The following is a 12,374-nucleotide window of genomic DNA, read 5'->3' as shown; positions in this document are numbered from 1 at the left end:
ATGGATGTGAGAGTTGGACTGTGAAGAAAGCTGATCGCCGAAGAATTGATGCTTTTGAACTGTGGTGCTGGAGAAGACTCTTGAGAGTCCCTTGTACCGCAAGGAGATCCAACCAGTCCATTCTGAGGGAGATCAATCCTGGGTGTTCATTGGAAGGACTGATGCTAAAGCTGAAACTGCAATACTTTGGCCACCTCATGCGACGAGTTGACTCACTGGAAAAGACTCTGATGCTGGGAAAGGTTGGGGGCGGGAGGAGAAGGGGACGACCGAGCATGAGATGGCTGGATGGCATCACCGACTCTGTGGACATGAGTTTGAGTGAACTCCGGGAGTTGGTGATGGACAGGGAGGCCTGACGTGCTGTGATTCATGGGGTCGCGGAGAGTCGGACACGACTGAGCGACTGAACTGAACTGAAATGAAATGAAATGAACTATCAGAAAGGGAAATTTAGAAAACAAATTTTTTGTAAAATAATTTTTGGGTTGTGGTGGGTCTTTGTTGCTGCACGTGGGCTTTCTCTAGCTGTAGCAAGCAGGGGCTACTCTTCATTGTTGTGTGTGGGCTTCTCACTGCGGTGGCTTCTCTTGTTGCGGAGCACAGGCTTTGGGCATGCAGGCTTCAGTAGTTGCTGCACATTGGCTCAGTGGTTGCAATGTGTGGGCTCTAGGGCACACAGTCTTCAGTAATTCTGGCATATGAACTTAGTTGCTCCACAGCATGTGGAACCTTCCCAAACCAGGGATCAAAACTGCGTCCCCTACATTGGCATGCAGATTCTTATCTACTGCACCACTAGGGAAGTGAAAAAACATTTTTCAAGAGCATATTTTTTAAAACCTTTAGGAATAAATCTGACCAAGGAGGTGAAAGACTTATATGCTGAGAACTATAAAACATTGATAAAGGAAATTGAAGATAATTCAAAGAAATGAAAGATATCCCATACTTTGTATTAGAAGAGTTAATATTGTTAAAATCACTGTTCTACCCAAGGCACTGTACAGATTTAATGTGATCCCTATCAAATTACTCATGACATTTGTCACCAAACTAGAACAAGTTTTCCTAAAGTCTATATGGAACCACAAAAGACCCAGAACTGCCCAAACAATCCTGAGGAAAAAGAGCAAAACTGGAGGCACAACCCTCCCTGTCTTTGGACACTAGTGCAAAGCTACAGTAGTCAAAACAGCATGGTACTGGCACAAAAACAGACGTATGGATGAGTGAAACAGAATAGAGAACCCAGAAATAAATCCACACACCTAAGGTTAATTAAACTTCAACAAAGGAGGCAAGAATATACATTGGAGAAAGGACAGTCGCTTCAGCAAGTGGTGTTGGAAAAGTTGGACAGCCATGCCACAGCTAATCAATGAAGTTAGAACACTTTCATATCATACACAAAAATAAACTCAAAATGAAGTGGTTAAAGACTTTATGAGACGTAACATCATAAAGTTCCTAGTAGAGAACATAAGCAAGACATTACCTGACATAAATTGTATCAATGTTCTCTCAAAGCAAAAGAAATAAAAGCAAAGACTTCCTTCATGGTCCAGGGGTTAAGAATCTGCCTTGCAATGCAGGGGATGCAAGTTTTATCCCTGGTCAGGGAACTAAAATCCCACATGCTGTGGGGAAACTAAGCCTGTCTGTAGCAACAAAGACTCAATGCAGCCAAATAAATAAAAGAAAGGAAGAAAAGCAAAAATGAACAAATGGGACCTAATCAAACTTAAAAGCTTTTGCACAGTAATGGAAACCGTAAACAAAATGACAAGACAACCTACAGAATGGGAGAAAATATTCCCAAATGATGTGATGAACAAGGGTTTTATTTCCAAAATATACAAACTGCTCATACAACTCAATAATGAAAAAGCTAAACAACTCAATCAGAAGAAAAAAAAAAAAACCAAAGTGGGCAGAAAACCTAAATAGACATTTCTCCAAAGAAGATATACAGATGGCCAATAAGCACATGAAAAGATGCTCAACTTTGCTAATTATAAAAGAAATGCAAGTCAAAACTACAATGAAGTATTACCTCACACCACTCTGAATGGGTATCATTTAAAGGTCTGCAAATGGATTAGCACTCCCCAGTGGTTCAGGAACACTGTGAAAATAGAAGTATGGGGAGGTGCAACCCTGGCAGGCAAATGCTGCCTGACAAATAGCCTTGGTAGCAAAGGCCTGCACTCGGATGATCCTGATCCCTCTGGTTTGCCACAAAGAATAGGATGGGATAAATAGAGCATACACTGACATTAACCTGGTATAAATGAGAAGGTCCTTGTCTAGCAGGAAACAGTTGTACAAGTATGTTACAGGAGGTTGAATGTTTATACTTATAAAAGTCTACTGAGTCTTGTTTCATGAGAAGCCTGAAAAGGACCAAACTTGAAATCAGAGCATATGAGTTCTAGGCGCAAAGGGCCACTCCATCAGTTTGTTTAGTTTTTCTTTTTGTACAAATAATATCAAAGGTTTCTTTTAGCGCTAACATTCTATTTTATAATTCTGTTTGGTAGTTGTGCTGTGTCATGTGATCAAATTTAAAAAGAGAAATTGAGAGTGGCATTCTATTATCAGAATACCTGAGATGCACTTTAAATTGTGGAAATGTAAGCTCCTTGAGGGCAAGGACCATACCTTAATTGCTGTTAGAATCCCTTGCACCTAGTGTGGTGCATCTGGCACACACTTGGTACTGGGCTCTCAATAAATATTTACTGGAGTAAATATTGATTAAATACTGATTAAAATTATTAAATATTGATTAAAACAAAGCCATGCTCAAAAAAATAAATAAATAAAATAAAGGTCTGCAATTAACAAATGCTGGAGAGGGTGTGGAGAGAAAGGAATCCTCCTACACTGTTTGTGGGGATATAAATTGGTTCAGCCACTCCACTGTATGGAGGTTCCTTAAAAAACTAAAATTAGAGTTATCATATGATCCAGCAACCCTGCTCCTAGGACATATATCATAAAAACTCTAATTCAAAAAGAAACATGCACCCCAAAGTTTGTAGCAGTACTATTTACAATAGCCAAGACATGGAAGCATTTAAGTGTGATGTATAGATCACATCTCAGTCATAAAAAACCATGAAATAATGCCATTTGTAGTGACTTAGATGGACTTAGAGGTTATCATATACAATGATTTGTCAGACAGAGAAGGACAAATATCATATAATATGACATATGTGGATTCTCAAATACGATACAAATGGACTTATTTACAAAACAGGATGACTCACAGACATAGAAAACAGATTTGTGGTTACCAAAGGGGGAAAGTGGAGGCTAGGGGGAGGGATAAAGTAGGAGTTTGTGATTGGCAGATACAATTTACTGAGTATAAAATAGATAAACAACAAGGTCCTACTGTATAGTACAGGGAACGGTAGTCAATATCTTGTGTTGGTAATAAAATACAATGAGAAATAACATGAAAAAGAATATAGGTGTATTTATGAATAACTGAATGGCTTTGTACACCAGAAACTAAGGCAACATTGTAAATCAATTATTTGTTGTTATTGCTCAGTTGCAAATTCTTGTCCGACTCCCTGCAACCCCACAGACAGCAGCATGCCAGGCTTCCCTGTCCTTCACCATCTCCCAGAGTTTGCTGAAATTCATGTCCATTGAATTGGTGATGCTATCTAACCATCTCATCCTCTGTCACCCTCTTCTTTTGCCTTCAACCTTTCCCAGCATCAGGGTCTTTTCCAATGAGTTGGTTCTTCACATTAAATGGCCAAACTATCAGAGCTTCAGCTTTAGCATCAGCTATTCCAATTAATATTTAGGGTTGATTTCCTTCAGAATTGATTGGTTTGATCTCCTTGCTGTTCAATGGACTTTCAAGGGTCTTCCCGTGGGACCACAGTTCTTCAGCACCCACCCAACTTGCACATCCTTAAACGACTACTGGAAGAACCGTAACTTTGATTATATGGACCTTTGTAGGCAAAGTAATGTCTCTGCTGTTTAATATGCTGCCTAGGTCTGTCGTAGCTTTCCTTCTAAGGAGCAAACATCTTTTAATTTCATGAATGCAGTACTTTTGGAGCCCAAGAAAACAGAATCTGTCACTGCTTCCATTTTCTCCCTTTCTATAAACTGTGGAAAATTCTGAAAGAGACGGGAATACCAGACCACCTGACCTGCCTCTTGAGAAACCTGTATGCAGGTCAGGAAGCAACAGTCAGAACTGTACATGGAACAACAGACTGGTTCCAAATAGGAAAAGGAGTATGTCAAGGCTGTATATTGTCACCTTGCTTATTTAACTTATATGCAGAGTACATCATGAGGAACGCTGGGCTGGAAGAAGCACAAGCTGGAATCAAGATTGCTGGGAGAAATATCAATAACCTCAGATATGCAGATGACACTACCCTTATGGCAGAAAGTGAAGAGGAACTCAAAAGCCTCTTGATGAAAGTGAAAGAGGAGAGTGAAAAGGTTGTCTTGAAGCTCAACATTCAGAAGACAAAGATCATGGCATCTGGTCCCATCATTTCATGGGAAATAGATGGAAAAACAGTGGAAACAGTGTCAGACTTTATTTTTTTGGGCTCCAAAATCACTGCAGATGCTGATTGCAGCCATGAAATTAAAAGACGCTTACTCCTTGGAAGGAAAGTTATGACCAACCTTGATAGTATATTAAAAAGCAGAGACATCACTTTGCCAACAAAGGTCCGTCTAGTCAAGGCTATGGTTTTTCCCGTAGTTATGTATGGATGTGAGAGTTGGACTGTGAAGAAAGCTGATCGCCAAAGAATTGATGCTTTTGAACTGTGAACTGCTGGAGAAGACTCTTGAGAGTCCCTTGCACTGCAAGGAGATCCAACCAGTCCATTCTAAAGGAGATCAATCCTGGGTGTTCATTGGAAGGACTGATGCTAAAGCTAAAACTGCAATACTTTGGCCACCTCATGCAATGAGTTGACTCACTGGAAAAGACTCTGATGCTGGGAAAGGTTGGGGGCAGGAGAAGGGGACGACCGAGCATGAGATGGCTGGATGGCATCACCGACTCTGTGGATATAAGTTTGAGTGAACTCTGGGAGTTGGTGATGGACAGGGAGGCCTGGCGTGCTGTGATTCATGGGGTCACAGAGAGTCGGACACGACTGAGCGACTGAACTGAAGTGAACTGAACTGAAAGGGACCAGAGGAGAAGGCACTGGCGACCCACTCCAGTACTCTTGCCTGGAAAATCCCATGACTGGAGGAGTCTAGTAGGCTGCAGTCCATGGGATCGCTAAGAGTCGGACACAACTGAGCTACTTCACTTTCCCTTTTCCCTTTCATGCATTGGAGAAGGAAATGGCAACCCACTCCAGTGTTCTTGCCTGGAGAATCCCAGGGACAGGGGAGCCTAGTGGGCTGCTGTCTATGGGATCGCACAGAGTCGGACACGACTGAAGCAACTTAGCAGCAGCAGCAGCAAAGGGACCAGATGCCATGATCTTGGTTTTTTGATTATTGAGTTTTAAGCCAGATTTTTCACTCTCATCTTTCACCTTTTTCAAGAGGATCTTAGTTCCTCTTCATTTTCTGCTGTTAGAATGGTATCATCTGCATATCTAAGGTTGTTGATATTTCTCCTGGCAATCTTGAGTTCCAGCCTGTGATTCATCCAACCTGGCATTTCTCATGATATACTCTGCATATAAGTTAAATAAACAGGGTGACAATATACAGCCATGTCTTAGGCCTTTCCCAGTGTTGAAATAGTCAGTTAGTTGTTCCATGTAAGGTTCAAACTGTTCCTTCTTGACCCATATACAGGTTTCTCAGGAGACAGGTAAGGTGATTCGGTATTCTCATCTCTTTAAGAATTTTCCACAGTTTGTTGTGTTCTACACAGTTAAAGGTTTTTGTGTAGTCAATGAAGCAAAAGTAGACGGTTTTCTGGAATTCCCTTGCTTTCTCTTTGATCTAAAGAATGTTGGCAATTTATTCTCTGGTTCTTCTGCCTTTTCTAAACCCAGCTTGTACATCTGGAAGTTCTTGGTTCACATACTGCTGAAGCCTAGCTTGAAGGATTTTGAGCATAAACTCACTAGCATGTAAAATTTAAAAATTAATTAATTTAAATTAATTTAAATCTGTATGCAGGTCAAGAAGCAACAGTTAGAACTGGACATGGAACAATGGACTTGTTCAAAATTAGGAAAGGAGTACGTCAGGCTGTATATTGTCACCCTGCTTATTTAACTTATAGGCAGAGTACATCATGTGAAATGCCAGGCTGCATGAAGCACAAGCTGCGATCAAGATTGCAGGGAGAAATGTCAATAACTTCAGATATGCAGATGACGCCACCCTTATGGCAGAAAGTGAAGAGGAACTAAAGAGCCTCTTGATGAAAGTGAAAGAGGAGAGTGAAAAAGCTGGCTTAAAACTCAACATTCAGAAATCTAAGATCATGGCATCTGGTCCCATCACTTCATGGCAAATAGATGGAGAAACAGTGGAAACAGTGACAGACTTTACTTTCTTGGGCTCCAAAATGACTGCAGGTGGTGACTGCAGCCATAAACTGAAAAGACGCTTGTTCCTTGGAAGAAAAGCTATGACCAACCTAGACAGCGCATTTTAAAGCAGAGACATCACTGTGCTGACAAAGGATCATCTAGTTAAAGCTATGGTTTTTCCAGTGGTCATGTATGGATGTGAGAGTTGGACTATAAAGAAAGCTGATGCTTTTGAACTGTGGCAATGGAGAAGACTCTTGAGAGTCCCTTGGACTGCAAGGCGATCAAACCAGTCCATCCTAAAGGAAACCAACCCTGAATATTCACTGGAGGACCGATGCTGAAGCTGAAGCTTTGGCCACCTGATGTGAAGAACTGAATCATTGGAAAAGACCTGAGTGTGGGAAAGATTGAAGGGAGGTGGAGAAGGGGACAACAGGGGATGAGATGGTTAGATGGCATCACCAACTCGATGGACCTGAGTTTGAGCAGGCTCCGGGAGTTGGTGATGGACAGGGAAGCCTGGAATGCTACAATCCATGAGGTTGCAGAGTCAGTGTACTGAACTGAATTTAATTTACTTCATTTTTAAAATTAATTAATAATAAAAGAAATGTCAGAGTATTTTTTATCATTGACTTTGGAATTGTTTCTTGTCCTGAAGGATTCTCTATTTTTTAATATTTAAAGAAGTATTTTTCAGATTTGGGTAATTGACATAGATTTAAAAGTGGTATTATCTTTATGCATGTTTTGGATATGTAATGCCAGCAGAGCTGAGAGAAATTTTTTAGAGCTTTAGGGGACAGGAACACTAAAGATTACAATTGTAAATAAGTAGTTCATGAGAAAATTGTCTTCTGTTAGTAGTGAAATATAAACTGTCCTATTGTGTTCTTACCTTCTCTGTAGTATTTGAAGAAAGAAACAGCTATCTCACTGAAAAATCCCTTAAAGAGCTGAAGAAGAATGTGTGAGATATTTTAGGTCTCCCAGGGGAAATTGTAGCAGTTAAAAATCTAGATGAACAGTAAAATGTAAAGTAAATAATTGCAGGGCTAAATTATACTTTCTTAAAATTATTACAGTCTAAAAATATTTCCCAAATAATTTGGTCATTGTCTGCAGTTTGATCTCCAGTTTGATCTCTTTGGCTCATGTGTGGTATTTAGATAAAGTTAGAGACAAGCTGCAGAGAGCCCTATGTACTTCCTATTTTGTTCTTTTTATTTAACTGCAGACACAGAATTTCAAACACAGGAAGTTCTGCTTCCTCGACAGCTGCATGCAAAAACCGGTGTATTTCTTCTGCTTCTGACCTGAGTCGGTCCAATAGGCTCCCTCTTGCAGTCAAGGCTTTATCTGCCTTTCTCACCATTCTAACACAGTGGTGAAGGCCTGTGTTAACTTTCACACACGTCATTCAGGAGTGAATTCTCCTTTCTTATTTGTACTCACTTCCCTTTTCTTATTGCCATTTTGAAAACTTCAGAATGCGGGCAAAGAAAGTCAAAGAGAAAGTGAAATTTAGCACAATATTTTTAATTAGCCATTGTAGTTTTTAAAAGGAAAGTTGCTGAAAGAAAAACTAAGTGAATCTACAGATTAGAACAAGATCAAAAGATAAGTATGGAGTTTCTTACATAGTTGCTAATGTTATTGTTCATTGTTCAATCGCTAAGTTGTGTTAGACTCTTTGTGACCCCATGGACTGCAACATGTCAAGCTTCCCTGTTTTTCACCATCTCCCAGCGTTTGCTCAAACTCATGTCCTTTGAGTCAGTGAGGTCATCCAACCATCTCATCCTTCATCGCCCTCTTCTCTTCTTGCCTTCCCTCGTAGCTCAGTTGGTAAAGAATCCACCTGCAATGCAGGAGACCCGGGTTCAATTCCTGGGTCGGGAAGATCCGCTGGAGAAGGGATATGCTACCCACTCCAGTATTCTTGGGCTTCCCTTGTGGCTCAGCTGGTAAAGAATCTGCCTGCAATGCAGGAGACCTGGGTTAGATCTCTGGGTTGGGAAGATCACCTGGAGGAGGAAAAGGCTACCCACTCCAGGAGTCTGACCTGGAGAATTCCACAGAGTGTATAGTCCATGGGGTCGCAAAGACTCAGACTCGACTGAGCGACTTTCACTTTCACTTTCCCTTCTTGCCCTCAATCTTTCCCAGTGAGTCACCTCTTTGCATAAGGTGGGCAAAGTACTGGAGATTCAGCTATCAACATCAGTCCTCCCAGTGAATATTCAGGGTTGATTTCCTTTAGAATTGACTGGTTTGATCTCCTTGCTGTCCAAGGGACTCTCAAGAGTTTTCTCCAGCACCACAATTCAAAAGCATCAATTCTTCGGTGCTCAGACTTCTTTAGGTCCAACTATCACATCCTTACATGACTACTGGAAAAACAATAGCTTTGATTATATGGACCTTAGTTGACAAAATGATGTCTCTGCTTTTTAATACACTGTCTAGATTTGTCACAGCTTTTCTTCCAAGAAGAAAGTGTCTTTTCATTTCATGGCCGCAGTCACTGTCCACAGTGATTTTGGAGCCCAAGAAAATAAAATCTGTCACTGTTTCTACTTTGCCCCATCTATGTTCAGTTCAGTTGCTCAGTTGTGTCCTACTCTTTGCGATCCCATGAACCGCAGCACACCAGGCCTCCCTATCCATCACCAACTCCCAGAGTTTACCCAAACTCATGTCCATTGAGTTGGTGATGCCATCAACCATCTCACCTCTGTCGTCCCCTTCTCCTCCTGCCCTCAATCTTTCTCAGCTTCAGGGTCTTTTCAAAGGAGTCAGCTCTTCGCATCAGGTGGCCAAAGTATTGGAGTTTCAGCTTCAGCATCAGTCCTTCCAATGAACACCCAGGACTGATCTCCTTTAGAATGGACTGGTTGGAGCTCCTTGCAGTCCAAGAGACTCTCAGGAGTCTTCTCCAACACCACAGTTCAAAAGCATCAATTCTGCAGCACTCAACTTTCTTTATAGTCCAACTCTCACATCCATGCATGACTACTGGAAAAACCATAGCCTTGACTAGACAGACTTTTGTTGACAAAGTGATGTCTCTGCTTTCTAATATGCTGTCTAGGTTGGTCATAACTTTCCTTCCAAGGAGCAAGTGTCTTTTAGTTCATGGTGCAATCACCATCTGCAGTGATTTGGAGCCCAGAAAAGTAAAGTCAGCCACTGTTTCCATTGTTTCCCCATCTATTTGCATGAAGTGATGGGACCAGATGCCATGATCTTAGTTTTCTGAATGTTGAGCTTTAAGCCAGCTTTTTCACTCTCCTCTTTCACTTTCATCAAGAGGCTCTTTAGTTCTTCTTCACTTTCTGCCATAAGGGTGGTGTCATCTGCATATCTGAGGTTATTGATATTTCTCCCTGCAATCTTGATCGCAGCTTGTGCTTCATCCAGCCCAGCATTTCTTATGATGTACTCTGCATTTAAGTTAAATAAGCAGGGTGACAATATACAGCCTTGATGTACTCCTTTTCCTATTTGGAACCAGTCTGTTGTTCCATGTCCAGTTCTAACTGTTGCTTCCTGACCTGCATACAGGTTTCTCAAGCAGCAGGTCAGGTGGTCTGGTATTCCCATCTCTTTCAGAATTTTCCACAGTTTATTGTGATCCACACAGGTGAAGGCTTTGGCATAGTCAATAAAGCAGAAATAGATGTTTTTCTGGAACTCTCTTGCTTTTTCAGTGATCCAGCAGATGTCGGCAATTTGATCTCTAGTTCTTCTGCCTTTTCTAAAACCAGCTTGAACATCTGGAAATTCACAGTTCATGTATTGCTGAAGCCTGGCTTGGAGAATTTTGAGCATTACTCATCTCACACATCTCACACATCCCACAGATGAGTGCAATTGTGCCGTAGTTTGAGCATTCTTTGGCATTGCCTTTCTTTGGGATTGGAAGGAAAACTGACCTTTTCCAGTCCTGTGGCCACTGCTGAGTTTTCCAAATTTGCTGGCATATTGAGGGCAGCACTTTCACAGCATCATCTTTTAGGATTTGAAACAGCTCAACTGGAATTCCATCACCTCCACTAGCTTTGTTGGTAGTGATACTTCCTAAGGCCCACTTGATTTCACATTCCACGATGTCTGGCTCTAGGTGAGTGATCACACCATCATGATTATCTGGGTCATGAAGATTTTTTTTGTACTGAATGTTAATTATAAAACTGTCCAAGTGTATGTCTCCATTCTAGCTAAGCCTCTTAACAGAAACAAAAATTTGCTGTCTGTTTTAAATGCTTATGTATTTTTCTCCACTTTATATTTAACCAAGAGTTTCTACTAGAGGTTTTAGTTGTTCTGTGTTAAAAAACATTTTGGAATCCTTTATGTAAATGTGTTATATGTCAGCAAGTTCTCATGATCATGGGCACACACACACAATAGCAGCTTGACTAAATAAATTGTGATATATCCATAGATATGTTTAATGTAACTATTAAATAAATTGTTGATAAAGATCTTTTGATAAAGATATTAAGTGAAAACTTGATATTCATTGGAGAAAATGATCACAATTACATAGAAATATGTATTAATAGATAAAAACAAGAAAGATAGATGGTAAATTGCTAAATACATTCATCTCTACAAATAAAATTATATGTAGTTTACTTTTTCTTTTTTCTATTTTTACTTTTTTGATCCTGTACTCATTTTGCAATCATAAAAAAAGTTGTTTCGAAATTTAAATATTTTTCTAGGTCAAAGGAATTAAATATTGACACTTTTATATTGTTCATGCATATAGTATTGATCTTCAGATTCCCTGAGTGGGATATTTTGAAAATAAGAGGTAAACCATACTTAAGTGTGTTTTTAGGAAAATGGTAATATAATAGAATAAGTTGGAGTTCAATTAGAATGAAATGCTCTTGCACTTAGTTCCTTGCCCAGGGATTGAGCCTGAGCAGCTTGGATAAAAACTGGGAATGGTAGCCACTAGTTCACCAGGGGCTAAAGGTTAGAAGCAAAAGTCCCCTGGCCCTTGCCCCCGTTGAAAAATGCATTTCTCAAGGAGAAAAAAACCTGTGAAACCAGGTACAAAATTTATTATTAGAGACAAAGCACAACAAATGGGAGAGGACACAGAGAAACAATTTGCTTATTTCAGACAGAAGCAGGGCAGAAATACACACAGGAGAGTAAGCCTGTGGGCAGCTCCTAAGGAGGAAGAGCCCAGTAAAGAGGTGGTTAATTCATTTATATACAGCAGTTCTTCTGGGTCTTTGTTTACCTTTGGTTTGTTGTCTGGTTTCTTTTTCCACACCTGCCCTGCCCTGGACTCCTCTCCAACACGCATGTGCAGCTTTTTTCCAGGATGGATTCCAGCCCAAAGGCCTGCAGGATGGCCTTGGCATCACCTATCCTGGGGTGGTGGCTCATTCTTTTTGACCCTCAAGGAAGCTTTCTGTGCATGTGCAATGTTTCCCTTGCCCCAAGGATGGGAGATATACCACCTATTGATCTTTCACTCCAAAACAGGGTTTAGCCCCTCTCTGTTTCTGCCATGACTGTTGTCTTAACATGTCCTCAGGAGACAAAACCTGAGGACAAAAACTATTTACCCTTTTTCTTGTTGTTTCTATTTCAAGGTACAAACAGGAGGCTCCTAAGTTGGAACACTCATATCTCCTATCTCACCTTCAGCTTCTGCACTTGTCAGTCATTTCATAAAAGATGCAATGATTACCAAAGAGAATTAGAGAGATTTTCTCTACCTAAACTATCTTTGCTAAATAATGTGTTTTAGAAGAAAATAAATATTTATCTTGCATGCTGACAAAGTTGGGTAAAGTTAAATTTCAAGTCCTTCATCTGAAAGTG

The sequence above is a fragment of the Moschus berezovskii genome, chromosome 15 (assembly GCF_049115385.1).
Source record: "Moschus berezovskii isolate FMDL1 chromosome 15, NW_MosBer_1.0, whole genome shotgun sequence".
NCBI lineage: Eukaryota > Metazoa > Chordata > Mammalia > Artiodactyla > Moschidae > Moschus > Moschus berezovskii.
Note: the sequence above shows the minus strand (reverse complement) of the source record.